Source organism: Venturia canescens, chromosome 9 (assembly GCF_019457755.1).
Source record: "Venturia canescens isolate UGA chromosome 9, ASM1945775v1, whole genome shotgun sequence".
Taxonomy (NCBI): Eukaryota; Metazoa; Arthropoda; class Insecta; order Hymenoptera; family Ichneumonidae; genus Venturia; species Venturia canescens.
Genome location: NC_057429.1, coordinates 9,843,279 through 9,856,854, shown reverse-complemented (window position 1 = coordinate 9,856,854; position 13,576 = coordinate 9,843,279). Strand labels below are relative to the sequence as shown.

At 38.8% G+C, this 13,576-nt stretch overlaps 2 long non-coding RNA genes across 2 annotated transcripts; both read right to left on the bottom strand.

The window, feature by feature from the left end:
* Positions 1-3,727: 3,727 nt before the first annotated feature.
* Positions 3,728-5,271, bottom strand: LOC122415912 (uncharacterized). The gene is made up of 2 exons (XR_006262021.1): positions 5,073-5,271; positions 3,728-4,812 (listed from the first exon to the last, which is right to left on the bottom strand). It is a non-coding gene; the product is annotated as an uncharacterized lncRNA (long non-coding RNA).
* Positions 5,272-5,575: 304 nt separating this feature from the next.
* On the bottom strand, positions 5,576-10,407 carry LOC122415911 (uncharacterized). Its single transcript, XR_006262020.1, has 3 exons — positions 9,841-10,407; positions 6,756-6,997; positions 5,576-5,733 (listed from the first exon to the last, which is right to left on the bottom strand). It is a non-coding gene; the product is annotated as an uncharacterized lncRNA (long non-coding RNA).
* Between the last annotated feature and the right edge of the window lie 3,169 nt (positions 10,408-13,576).

Here is a 13,576-nt window from a genome sequence, read left to right as displayed (position 1 = left end):
ATTTTTATTATTTTAATCGGACGAACGATGTCAAAGAGTTTCAATTTCAAAAATTCGAGGTGTGATTACCGACTGATCCATCATCTTAATTGAGGCCAATACAATTGTTCCGGGAACCGATGAACTCTCGGTCTTGACGATGAAAATGATTTTTTCAACGGCTGAACTAAAAGTGCTTCAATTACATGATTTTTCTTCGTCGAATTTTCTGCGAAAGTGTGTAATGCACTTTGGCACCTTTCGATATTTCGATCGAACGTAGCTTCTCGTCTTGATAGGTGAGTCTGGCACGGTCGAGCCTGTTGGCCTTCAGCATCAGTTGAAAGAATGCCATAATGAGGTTTTTTTTTTTTTTTTTTTTTTAATAAATTAAAGCCCGTGTAATGCTACAATGCGACTGATTATTCGTGACGAACTTTCATTTCCTCGATCTTCTTGGTTATGATTTAATCAACGATTGAATGAAGTTTGGCCGTGAAGGATTGAAAAGCAGCATCGATTCAGCGAATGTGTTTTTTTTTCCTCAGTGAAAAATCGATTTTGATGCTCAGTCGGTAAAGTCAGGTTTTCAAGAGGCTTGCTCAGTTCGTTGAGAGGTGGCGTCACGAGTAGCATCTGAGAGACGTTTCGAAACTCGCTCTTGTTGCCGGAACTCTTGAATCGATTGCGAGATCTTTAAGGAAGTTCACCACCCGGTAATCAAATTAACAAAGAGATTTCGATTTAAAAGTATGAGTACAGTAATGAATAATAAAAAAATGTCCTGTCATAGTGCACTGGAAAAAAAGATTGGCAAATTGGACTGATCAAATGCGATCAACAAAAATGTGTTAAAATTTATCAAATTTAGTTAAACTTGAGAACACGTGTAAGGTTTGATCTAATAAAGCCGATTTGGTTAATGTAACTACATGGTTTTATTTATACGAATTACTTCATATTTTTTCAATCCAATCACACTTCGATTGTTACAATCAATTTTTTTTTAACTGAAAAAAAGAATTGGTAAATTTAACTCAGTAAATGCGATGAACGAAAATGCGTAAATTAAACAATAAAAATTCTTTAATATTTTGTTGGGTTGATCAAATGTGGGTGCAAATTTAAAAAATCTGTCGTTTCAAAATCAATCAAGTTGGTGAGTTGAAACAATTTCATATTTGTTTCGCCACTCGTGATCGTAATTTTGGGTCGAAATAATTCAATTTTCTTTTAATTTATTGATCCTTTTTTCAGTGTGGTTTTCCCGTCTTCATTTATGAATTTTGCAGGCATTGACAAACAGCTCTTGCAGACACGTCCGTAAGTGATGGAAAAATATCTGAAGCGTATGTTTACAGCTTCGTAAAATCTATTCAATACTTATAAAGTTCGCAATTGATGATTTTTTAATCGAAAAATGGTGAAAATGGTGAAACAGTTATCAAAGAAAAAAGAGAAAACTGCTGTTCGATATAAAACCGACCTCCGTTTAAGGAAGTTCATCTGGTAATAGAATTGACGAAGAGATTTCGATTAAAAATTTGAACACTGCAATGAAAAATAAAAAAATGTCCTCTCCAAATTTCAAGGCCCGAGGATACTTTGTTCGTGAGAAACAAAATTGAAACGGATTTTCCAAATTAACACGGTCTCTTCCGGGTTGCAGTGATTTTCCCATCTTTATATACGATAAAAAAATTTGCAGCCATTGGCAAACAGTTTTTGCAGAAACTTCCATAAGTGATAGAAAAATATCTGAAGAATATGTTTACAGCTTCGCAAAATCCATTCAATGCTTATAAAGTTCGCAATTAATAATTTTTTTATCGAAAAATGGCGTATATTGGAAGGTCAACCGATAGTTTACTTTCACGATGGCAACGTTGCAACCGCGCGCTTTTTGAGACCGGAGAATACGTTTTCCGATCGACACATCTCGCGCACTAAGGACTTGCAATAAAATATTAAGGACGGGTGAGAAAATACTGATGTAATTAATCAAAACATGTTTTTTTTTTTTTTTTTTTTGACATTTTTGTTGTTTTAACGATGCCAAAAGCTTGACCACTGATTGTGACATGAACTCGTGTGAAAAATTTTGTCAATAACAGCTGTGTATAGAGAGTACAGATGAACTTCCTTAATCTCGTAATTATTCATGTGCCCTGCGGAATATTGCGGAGTAGAATATGTCGGGAATTTAAATCTGCAGAAGCTTCAATGAGGAACTAAAAATAAAGCGAATGGATCGATTCTTGTAAAAGGCGAGGCAACGATGAACGAAAATCGTGAAAATTCGTAGACGTTGGAACGTTGCTACGCTACCGGGACGTGTGGCAAGTGGTAAAAACTACAATAGCGGTGCGAATTCGAATGTTCCTCGTCATCCGCGGGGTGCTCCCATCGTGATTGGCAACCTCGATAGATTCGCACGTGATGGTTTTAAGAGAAACGATATTAGCCTACTTTTGAGGATCAAAAGATTGAAAAAAATCTGTTGATTTTACCAGCCCGCAGCGCAAACAAGACTCTCTTTATGTTAAAACGAGCTCGATTTGTATTTTTATTTTCTTTATATACTTTTAATAGAAATAATTTTGCTAGAACGGCGATGCTTCTAGCAGATTGGAGCGAGCAATTTATCCTCGACGATATTATCGAGCGAAACCATTTTAAAGAGCATCAATTACGTTCCGTACTCATCAAATAACCCCACAACGAGATTCCTTCCCCATAATTAATTTGAAGCGAAGATTTCGCCATCGATTTCCAGCGAATTTTTACGTAACCCTCAACTTCGCTGTCGAACTCCATTGTAATTAAATACAATATAAATATTGTTTTAGCAGCTTCCTACGTTTCGAGTCCTCGACATTCGAATTAAAATTTCTGCCAAACATAAAGCGTGTTTATTTACAGAAGAAATCTAAATTTCGATGCAAATCTCTGCTGGGGAGTGCCTCGACACGATACTTCAACCTGAGCAACTCACGAGTCTCCAACTGCTGGCACTTTAGCCTTTCAGAAAAGAATTCAAAAAAAATATAATGAAAAAAGTAAAAAGAGTCGCACACACGTGCAGCTAAGCAATAAACGCCGTGCGAGAGGCACTCCACTCGATTTTGCATGGGTCTGCGTTACTAACGAAGGTAATCCGAGCCACAATGAGTCCTCCGAAAGTACCTTCAACGTTTTTACCTCTAAATATGTATAGAGAAGCGTTCACGAGAAATTATGAAGGATCGTGATTCAGATTTGAATGAATAAATAAAGATAAAAACTTGCGGGAGTTCATTTAAGGTGGAACGTTACCATACATGAAGAAAGAGGGATTTTTATGCAATAAATTGATATTTTCGAAAGTGTGTAAACTATTTGTAAAATTTCAACGGGTCCGACCATACCGTTTCTGACATAATTGAATTAGTTTTTACATTGGGTCTTATATAAAAGCCTTAAAAACCGTTTTTCCTGTCAATCCTATAGGATGAAAAAGTAATAAACGAAATTTGTTTCTCTTTTCTGGCGGACACAGCTTCAAACTCGGCAACGCCGCCGCGTCGACGCACTCTCGTGTAGCTATATATAAACAGTGCGACTTGGAGCTTGTCCTCGAGCTTGAGCAGAACAGCCAACAGTCAAAAACTGAAAGCACAACCCCGCATTGGTGCTGTCGAAGAAAATTTTTGATATTTTGAAATATGAAACAAGAAGCTTGTGTTCACCAAAATTAGGAACATTATCATTGCGGAACAGTTATTTATTCATCTAAAAGTACACAATTATCATTTTTTCATGTAAATTGAAAAGCAGAAACTAAATTCACGTTGGTAAGACGAAGAGGCTTTCCATGTTTCGAGGTCGAATGTGAGCTCGCAGCGTAAAAAGGACCTCTGGCGAGCGGATGTCGATCAAAGTGTATAAATGACAAATGCGATTGTTGCTCGTTTCGTTTGATGCATTTCTCGCTCATCGAGAGAAAACTGATAATTGTTAGTGAGCACAAACGTTCGAAACGTGTTTTCTGCTGGTGTTTCATGGCTGAGTGAACAACGATTGGGAATTGTGGATCGAGTGACGACGCGTTTCCGCAATGGACACAATGGCCCGGAGAGTTCATTTGAACAAGAGAGAAAAGCGGAGTGAAAGAGAAAGAGAGAGAAAATGTCGTTTCGAACGTTGCGCTGGACGAGCCCATGGGAGATGGGACCGGGACTGCGACAAATCATTTCCTCGCGCGCGTTTGAACCGTCATCGGTGCAACTGGAGCACTAAACTTGTATGAGAGTTGGCCGAGCGTGCTGGTTTTTCGTGGAAATATGCTTTGGAAGGAAATTACTGATGCGAGGCAACTGCAAAGTGCGACTACGGTTCAGCGAGTGGGGCTCACTGGCAAGCTTTTGTTAATTGATTTCAGCAAAACAGTCATTTGATGTGCATTCGAGAAACATCCGACTCGATGCATTTTTTATTGTTTCGTCCTCACAAAGCGATTAATTGTTCTCCAAACAAGTTCCAACTCGGTCGAAATCAACGAGGTTCCATATCCGACCACTTCGATACTCCAAAATAGCTTACTCCGACATTTTTAAGCTTCCGCATTAAAGTGGTACATTCGATTGCGTGATCGTAAAAGAGACAGTTAGAAAAATGACTGTTCCTCCGCCCTTCTGGATGAGTCAGGTACACTCTCGTGTCATTCGGCAATTTATTTTACTCAAGCTTCGTTGAAGGGACCGATAGCTCTCTTTTGGTCTTCTTCCTGCTGTTACACGCGTCAATGGCAAAAGTCACAAGCACACTTGTACGAGCTTTTTCACGCGGAGATTCCTTAAAGTCAACAGTTTAACGTTGCAAACTTATTATTCGTGTTTCGGAGGAAAAATGTTTCTCGTGATAGACAATTTCATTCGTCAAACATCGAATCGAATGGATTAGAGTTATATTTTCGCACAGGTTCAATTGATCCACGAACAAAAGTGGGCTCGAGAAAGCTTTAAGGTCTTATATACACTTGTGATGGAATTAAAAAATCAACATTCTTTTATTTTAGATGTTCTTCAAGTACAATGTCTGAAGATTATTCTCACCAATAAATTTCATAAAGATCGGAGCATTAGATTCGTGGCTATGGGTATTTCAACCGATCGCCCGGTGCACGCGGCCGTCTCGTATATACTTGAATCCTTAAGGAAGTTGAGGCATTAGAATGAAAATGATGTCACCGCTTTTAAACCGATTGCATCTTATAAAGTGAAGTGTAAAAAAAAAAATCAGTTAAATTTTCAGACAGTTTAGGAGCGTCGTTGCTGAGAAAAATCAATAACAATTTGGGCCAAATAACATGTAATCTTATGGAAGTCAAGACACATTCAGTGATATCTCCGTTAAAAATGATGCTAAAAATATGAAATTTTTTGGGCAACATGAGCAAGGCTTGCCGAATAATGTCAATTTTTTTCAGATTTATTAGGAGATTTGCTGAGATTATATTAATAATAATCTGTTTTCCGTGCAGTTTTTTGAGGCTAGGATCGTCACTGTTCGTGTTTTCGACTGAGCTTTCACCAGTTTTTCGTCTACTTTTCCCCAACTTTTCTTTAAAGTGTATGCGACATTGCCAAACTGTAAACTGGCCTAATTTTTGAAAGGTACAGGTCATCACTTTTGGGTAAAAAAAATGACTGTACAGCCTCAACTTCCTTAAGGAGTTTCGCTACAGGCGATGCAATGTTGCCATGTTAAACCATGCTAAAAACATAAAAAATTTCAAAAAGTTCAGAATTTTATAAAATTTGACAATACAAATTTTTAAAGATTTTTCTTCTGCACAGTTATCGAGTAATCGATCACTAAAGTTCACCTATATAAGCATAGCGTTTTCATATGTATAGATATACATTCCGCGCATAAGAAATCTGCTTTAATGCGTAATTACTCGATAAATAAGTAGAAGAAAATTTTGAAAAAATTTCTGTTTTCGCAATTGATGTTGAAGAGCATTATCACCAAATTTCATCAATTTCTTAATATTCAGACTTCTGTATCGAAACTCCTTAAACCCGATTATCTCAGAATCGTCTTTTTTGGAAAATACCTTTGTGGTGGACACGATTACTGAAAGACTATTAATCCGATCCTTACGAAATTTATACCACTTATTTGTTACAATAATAGCTAGGGCCTGGACGAAGGATTTCATATTTTGTTGGAAAAACAAAATAGTAACAAAAAACCAAAAATTTAGCACCTCAAAAAATGAATTTTTTGTTAAAAGTGTCGCCATTTTTTTTTAAGTCAAATTTTTTTAAAAATCCTTCGTCCAGGCCCAAGCTACTATAGTTAATAAGTGTTACAAATTTGATACGGATCGGATTAATAGTTTTTTAGTTATCATGTCCACTGCAACTGATGCTCAAAAAAGGTGCTACTGGAATACAGCTGGAGTTGCGCCATTTTGAGAAATTTTCTTGTCGAAAAAAAATGAAGAAAATTACGTTTAGCCCATAATTTCGTGAATTTTATGGAAAAATAATGGAATTCGCAGTTTTTTCATTGAGTTTTGACGCGTCTGAAGCAAAATGCCTCGTGCGTTTATAGGAAAGCCCTTGTACGCATTCGCAACGAGGCATCGTGCGGCACACGCAAGCACAAACAATAACGATAATGACTGCAACGGGGACCACATACGTGCGTACTTATGTGTGTATAAGTATATGTAAAAAAAAGGTGCATGTGGAAGAGCGGCCTTTCACGCAGCGCGCGCGATTTACCAGCTTGAATCTCATTGAAGAAAAATCCTCCTCCGTGTCTCTCCTCGTCCTTCCTACCGATCGAGTCACTCGCCACGCAGGCCTTTTCAAACGCTTGATGAATAATCATTCTCATGCATGCGTATACATGCGGCCGAACATCATCGGTGGGGCAATTTTGCAAATTGTCTCAGCTTCGGACAAATAACTTACCGACGTTCACTGACGACGATTATTAAAATACTCATGAGTACGATCCGCGTCTGCGAAAACAAAAATATCGCAATTTTTCAAACAAAATTAACGAGAAGTTTACACACTTTTAATTTAATTTTTATATTTTTTATTTATTTATTATTTTTACGTATTAAATTATATATTAAAATTAAACATTTTTACTTTCCTTCTCCCTAAAATCAATCGCGGTATCATTTTTTATCAGTGATAATGATTAAAAAATAATTTGGCATGCTCTTTAGAAAAAGCGATTATTGTAAATATTTATTGTTTCTCTGTGACACGGATCGTGAGTCTTTACAACTTTTATTACGAATTTAAAAAATTTATTGAGAAAAAACTTTTTTTTTCGCCTTTATTTATTTCGTGGAGTGCGTCCATCCTTCAATTTATAACGAAAACAACTTTATCGTCGATCATTCTCTTCGTTATTAAAAAACAAAGAAAACGATGCGTGCTCGAACTTCGTTATCGCGTGCGAGAAACATTCTGTGCTCGAAAGAAGGCCGCACTCGATTCCGACCCCTTTGCAGAGTCAGGGGAATTGGGAATTATTTTTTTCCATTCTCATTAAAGCCAATCGAGTCGTGCACGAATATTTCGAATGATTTTTTCGAACAACGACACAAATTTATAAGCAGTCTGCGGTTGCGCTAACGAAAAGAGATGAATTGGCGAATGGATAAAAGAGCCAGCGATAGTCTTCGCTGCACAGCGAATGGTATGCGCTGAAAAAATGAGCTCACCACGCAGCCGTATCATCGATGCTAAACGCTTGGAATAATAATGCGTATATAAATCAGTGTAAATCATCCCATGATCGTGATGCAACGAGTGTTATTTATAGGCGGATCCTCGAGTCTTCAATGCGCACTCAGCAATTTCTATGGTGAGGCGTTTCTATCGAAGAGCTCACATGTACGAGGACGCCCAGCGCGCGGAGAAGTGGAGACGAAAAAGGAGGCGAAAGAGGGCAAATAAAAACGAAATTTATCGATTTATTTGTCGAGGAAAATGGTAAATAATTGAATATCGAGTTGGTAATTTGATTACAAAAACGCTTGACTCCGTCAAGCTTTTTTCAGTTCGTGATAAAAAACGCTCGATGCCTCCGCGCAGGCACGAGAGTGAAAAATAAAAAGTATCGCGTCAACGTGCATTTAAGTGCCGACACGATCCCGTAAATCATAAAATGCAAAAAAGTGGACGGAAAAAAAATTCTTCTTCTCAACACCAAGAGACTCCCGCAAAATTTCACTCGATTAATATCGATACTAATCGACTTTTTATTCATGAAGATAAAGTACGTTGCACAACTGTGGGGTGCAAATTAAATTCCCGGCTTGGCAAGCACCATCGACGATGCGCGATCGTAAATTGGAAAATTATACCGTATATATATTTTATCAACTGCGAAAAAGTACCGTAATTTAATGAATATTTAATGCGGCGCGTACACCTTTTTTCATCTGGCGAACGAGCTGGGAGAATACTCAAAACCGATTTCCAGCACGAAAACGCTGAATTTTAGTGCTTCTTTACAGGATTTTCACTTTTTTTTAAAATCATTCTGAGAATTTATTTGTATAATCACGACGGCGGAAGTTTTTTGCGAAATTGCAATATCAGTCGAACGGAACTGTTCTCGAGTTTTACTCCCGCAAATTCAGCAGATTTAGCGCTCTCCGCCACGTCTTCGATTTCTCTATTTCCCGATCGTTTTCCTTCGTCGATCGATCCCAGGAAGGAAAACGCGCTTTCCAAAGCCCCGCACGGAAAATTTGATCGGCTTGATCCGCTTGTTTAATTTATTCACGTTCATCGTGGAATCGCTGTTCTGGTAATGGACAAGAGGACAACGAGTTTGCATAGAGTTGCGTAGCAGCAGCACGTGAAAGCGAATAAATTTTCCAGGGCTCGCATACAGTTGCTCATCTTTATACGGCGTGTGCTATGTGCTCTACATTAATTTCTCACTTCCGCAACACAACGGAGCTTTCCACCTACGAAATGCGCGATGGAACATCGCGACTTGCACGGAGCGCTTGCATTTGGCAGCGAGAAAGTTCGATGTGAAATGTTGAAAATCCTGAATTTCGTTAAGGGCTCAAGCCTAATTGGAATTTTCAAAAAATCTATGTTTTTATTGCATTTTTCGAAAGTATGCATGTTTAAAAGAGTCATGTTAAAATTTTATAAAGATCCGAGCAAGTGTACTTTTGAGCGACGTTTATGCGTGGCTGTCTGAGCGCGCTGATGCGCACCGCCCGATCCTTACCAAAATTTTGCCCACGTTTGAATTTTGAAATTTTTAGTGGAACTATTTTTGTTTTGCAAAAAACTATGAAAAAAACGTGCTTTTTCGTAGTTTTTGGAAAGATTTTAATCTAAAGCCATTTTTGTTTTTTCTCTCCGATCATCCATTCCAGAGATTTTATCAACAGCGCACACACATTTTTTTTGTACGAAAATTGAATAAAATAAAAATTAAAAAAAAGAAAGAAAAAAAAGAACTTTTTGTGTATTCTAAGAATGTATTTTTTAGGCCTAACATTATTTATATTCATATTTATAATTTATACCGGTCAAAAAAAATCGTGGAAAGTTTTTTTTTTGCCCGTCTGATCAGGATGGACCCCTTAATAATCACGAAAAGTTCACATACAGAAGCATGCGAGAAGCTTTTTTTTTTAGTAACTTGACTGACTGAAAAGATGAAAATTTGAAACGAGAAATCAGCGAATTTTTCCAGTTTCTACCAAGGCTCAAAATTTTCTGGGATTAATTCACTTCCAAATGTTTACCGACGTACGAAATGACCAGATTTTTTCGCTCTCCTAACCATGCCCATGTCAAAGGGTCAACGAACCTGGTACAGAATCGAGACACTCGTAGATTTATGTTACGCGTGTCCTTATTAGCTTGTTGGTGAATAGACAGTGCGGAGGTTCAACCGTATTTGGGAGCCAATCGCTAAGCGGTGTCATCGCAATGCTGTTTCGTATAGAAACCGTTCACTTCCGGCACTAGGCTATTTGAACGAATCCAACAGCTCATTTCCGGCGACTGGGATCGCGATTTTTGCATTTCATTTGGGAAGAGACGTTTCGACTGGGGCGATTCATATTTTAAGGGGGATGAATCCGAACATGGTTCGTGAGTGAATAAAAAATTCTCAGCACAAATTTATATATTTGCAATTTTGTTATTTTCGAACTGTGATGGATTAAAAAAAAATTAACTCGAACTTCCACTCGCGTGAAAATCCACGAAAGTTCGAAGCAAGAAAAATCTCATTTAAAATCCCGATCGCATTAACCAACGGGTCAGAAGATCACGAGTCCACCGACGAAAATACTCCGAGACTGAAAGCACTGAACGAAAACAAACGAAAATCGTGCGTCAACTAATATTCAAGAGTCGTACGCACTTGCGAGAAGCATGGCAACGTTTTAACGCACACACCAAAGAGGAATAAAACTTCGTACAAGTTCGAGAGTCAAAGTAGCTTCATTCCACACACGAGCCGCCGCCGCCGCCGCCGCGCAGCACATACGCGAGAACGTATGTAGCTTGTGTCGTGTCGGAGGTCCCTGCGTACGATGTCACGTTTATTTCGATCCACGGCCATGGCTGTGACAACTTGTATGTACACATATGCGAAGATTCTCTCTTTCCCCCTCGACCACAACGCGCTTCGATAGAACTCAGTCGCTGCGTACTCGTGCGACCCGTTAATTTTTCAATGCTCGTGCGCTTTTCCTTCGTGAATACGGATTTTTAAACCGGGTGTCCCAAAACTCGCATTTATTCTTCGCTGTATCGAGGGGCCTTGAAATTCTAGCGAGAAAAGTCCTTTGCCGTTTTTTTATCTGCTCCATCGTTCTCGAGATATTCGGGAATTTCGTCCCAGCCAATCCGGAGGGACTGAAGTGGGCGGAGACCGCTTCCCCACTCCGCGCCTCCGCCGCTCCTCCGCCGGATTGGCTGACGCTCCGCTCTCCGATATCTCGTCACTGGTTCGTCGTAGAGAAAAATCGAAAAGAAATATTCTTTTCGGTATTTCTTCGTCCGTATTTTCTCACCGGTTTTAGTTACACCCGAGCACTCTTTTTCTACGGGATGAGTAATTTTATGAGAATTTATGTGATCCGTTAATTCGTCAATGAAGTGGCGAGGGATAAAAAATCTTGATAATTCTCGCTGATACAGTCGCGCGTCGCGAACCCTTTAAACGTGGCATTTTAAGTGGAGCAATTCGTTCGCTAAACAGACGCAAAAAGTCGTCATATGCTCCAGTATTCTTGGCAAACATCTTCGTCACTTTGAGATGAGACGCAAAAAGGCCGCAGAAGGTCAGAAACGGAGACTAAAGAAACTCGGCGTTACGCGAGCTCCCGAACCGCATGTTTCTCCTTTCAATTTGTATCGTTGATAATTCATGGGAAATTTGTAAATTGTAGACTCACGTTCGAGACAGCAAAGCAGATGGCTGATGACCGGAGAGGAAAGTCGATCCGTCCTTTGTTCCGCAGCACGTTTTTTCAGAACCGTATTTTGCACGCTCCAGTAAAAAGTGCTTCATATGCATTAGTCATCGGAAGTTTTCGATCTGGAGAAGCGAGACGATCGGAGACTGTGTTTCAATGGAAAGTCCAACAGTTAAGAAAATCACAGATCGAAGGGTTTTTAAATTTTTAATTGAGCGAAATTCCATTTTTTCAATATTTTTGTGACGATTTTACCTTCTTGCAGTTATAGAAGGAAAACTTGCATGGTTTTAGAATTTTTGGAGCAGTAACAAAAAGTTATTTGTTACAAAAAATCATTCATAAATTGATTTGGTAAATATTTACGATACTCACTTTTCCTGAAAATGGTCCCAAACTTTTTTTCAGTATTATTGTCAATAAAAAATCAAATGGGGGTTCATTTTAGGAAGGGGGAATGTAAAAAAAACTAAAAAAAAAAACATTTTGAAAAAATTCAAATGAAATTTCAGCTTCTTCGCTGTTGTCGTCAACGAAAAATGGTCCCAAAATGTTTGGCAGTGTGTAATAATATTGATAAAAAATATATTACGACGAATTTTAAGAAATGGGGAAGGTAAAAAAAACATAATTTTGTTTTTATGAACGAAATTTCAATTTCTTAGCTACTATAATCATTTATTCTCTCAGTATTTATTGTTCCAAACTCATACAACCCCTTAATCTTCGCAGAAGTGGTTGGGTGGGTCCGGAACATCTTCTTTATTTCGTATTTTGATTTTCCTACTTCCTCGTCGTGATTTATTTCAGATTTAAAAGGAAAATTTTCAATTGAATCTTCACGCCTCCCCGCTCCTTATCGCGGTAGCATTTTTCATTGGCGATAATGCTCAAAAAATAACTTGGCATGCTTTTTAGCAAAAGAGTATTGTAAGTGCTTACCATTGATTTTTCTCTCAAGGAAAAAAGCCAGCATTTTTTATGCCCCCAATAATTTTTGGCCTCCGAGTTTTGTACGCGAGTTCAAAGCGTGCCACGAAGTATCGAAGCGTACTGGAAAAAGCTATTTTTCTTTGTAACCATTTTTCAGTATTATTGGACACGCTCTAAATTCTCCATTTCGGTACAGTTGCTCGGATAAATGCTCGTAAAAATTTCGGAGAGGTAGAGCGAGATGGAAAAGAAGAATAATGGTCTCGGAGGTAGTGTGAAGGTCGGCGGATGAACCGCTGGAAGTCATCAATGGAGATCTGTTTGGCTGGAAGCGAAGGTGATGACGAGGCACAGATGCCCAATCGCAGGGTGTCCAGGTGTAAGTCACAATGAGGCACGCGCCAAAGGGCCGGGGAATCCATTTCGAAAGGCACCGGTCGCCGCATCATTTATTTTGTTCCTTCCTCGTCGCGTCTAATGCAGATATCAACGAGTTTGCGATACTTCGTATCCAATTGTGTCTCGAGTTCTGCGTCAGGTATACAAAATGCGAGGGTCTCATGGCCGCATCGTCAAAATCCACAAAAAACGAGAAAAAATATCAAGAAACTTTCGTATTAACCATTCCCACTTACGCGCAGGCTCGGCTAAGCTCCCACAAGTCAATAAATTTATGAAAGATGGAAAAAAAAAGAAAATTTGGATTCAATGAAAAGATGGGATTGAATCTATATCGAATAACCAATTTTTCAAGAACGATGAATTCATAAATTAGATATAATCGAATCCTTCGTTTTCAAATATGTTTTTTTTTTTTGTTTTTTTTTTCCTCCCAATAAGAGATAAGAAATCAAGCAGAAAAACGTGAATGAGAATTTATATTTGAGAAATGCTGCGGACTGTCGCAAATTTAGTTTTGCATCAGCGTTTTTCCAGCCCGAAATAACGAGAAGTGCGGAGAACATGGAAGTACCATGTTGTTTTGGTGGCAGGATCGTGGGGGTTAAAGCCGTGTTTATATTTCGTAACGCGCGCACAACAACAAAGTACGAAGCACTGTGCGCCGCAGCGCCGATGTAAGTTCGTTTGGTTCCGTCCGGTTAGAGAGCACAAGCGGCACGGGCATAGGAGGGCGTGCGTCCCCGGGCCGGCAATATTTTCTGTCAGTCGACGCTAGACCGC